This window comes from Nycticebus coucang, chromosome X, assembly GCF_027406575.1.
Source record: "Nycticebus coucang isolate mNycCou1 chromosome X, mNycCou1.pri, whole genome shotgun sequence".
Lineage (NCBI taxonomy): Eukaryota > Metazoa > Chordata > Mammalia > Primates > Lorisidae > Nycticebus > Nycticebus coucang.
This window is the reverse complement of record NC_069804.1, coordinates 82312820-82313872: the sequence shown is the minus strand read 5'-3', so window position 1 is coordinate 82313872 and position 1053 is coordinate 82312820. Positions and strand designations below refer to the sequence as shown.

Sequence of the window (1053 nt, the reverse complement as noted above, 5' to 3'; positions counted from 1 at the left end):
GCTTCTCTAGCCAAATGGTTAAAACTAATCATGGGATGGAGTCAGTGGAAAAATTCTGGCAACATGAATAATCAGAGCAGATCAACTCCCCCGAGGAATGACAAAGGAGACACAACAGAAGATCCCATTAATAAACATATGGCTGAGATTTCAGAAATTGAATTCAGAATTTGGATTGCAAATAAGATTAACAGAATGGAGGTAAAGTTGGAATTAGAAATTCAAGGAGCAATACTTACCTGGCAGGGGAGATACCATGATCACGAAGATGGTTTTCCCAGGGAGAGGCTTATCCATTGCACTCCAGATATGCTGACCCCTGAGATTTCCCCAAATGTGGGAAACTTGACTGCATAATTTGTGGTAGTGGGGAACTGCATTTGCACTTTCCCTTGAAAAAGAAAAAAAAAAGAAATTCAAGGAGCAATTGAAAACTTGTCTCAAGAATTCAATGAATTTAAAGAAAAAATCACCAAAAATGTTAATACATTGAGTCAAGAACTTGTAGCTCTCAACAATCTGAGAAATACACTAGAATCCCTCAGTAACAGAATAGAGCAGGCAGAAGAAAGGATCTCTGACATTGAAGACAAAGCTTTTAAATGCTCCCAAACACTCAAAGAAGAAGAGAAGTGGAGAGCAAAATTGATCATTCCCTGAGAGAATTGTGGGACCTCTCCAAAAGAGGAAACATTCGCCATGTAAGAATCTCTGAAGGAGAAGAGGATAGTCTGAAAGGCACAGATATTCTACTCCAAGAGATAATCGAGGACAACTTCCCAAGCCTGGCAAGAGATACTGAAATTCAGATAGCAGACAGCTTTAGAACCCCAGCACAACTCAACACAAATAAAGAATCTTCTAGACACATCATAATTAACTTCCCGAAAGTTAATAAGAAGGAGAAAATCCTGCAAAAAGCCGGACGTAAGAACAACATAAACTACAAGGGGAAGAATATTAGAATGACTGCAAAGATCTCTGCTGAAACTTTTCAAACCAGAAGACAATTCATCAACCTTGAATTTCCTAAAACAAAACAACTTTCAGCCC

General features: G+C 38.6%; 1 non-coding gene across 1 annotated transcript; it reads left to right on the top strand.

Annotated features, from left to right (window-relative positions):
• The first annotated feature begins 231 nt into the window (after positions 1 to 231).
• LOC128578845 (U1 spliceosomal RNA) lies at positions 232 to 393 on the top strand. Its single transcript, XR_008377949.1, has one exon. It is a non-coding gene; the product is annotated as a U1 spliceosomal RNA (small nuclear RNA).
• The last annotated feature ends 660 nt before the right edge of the window (positions 394 to 1053 follow it).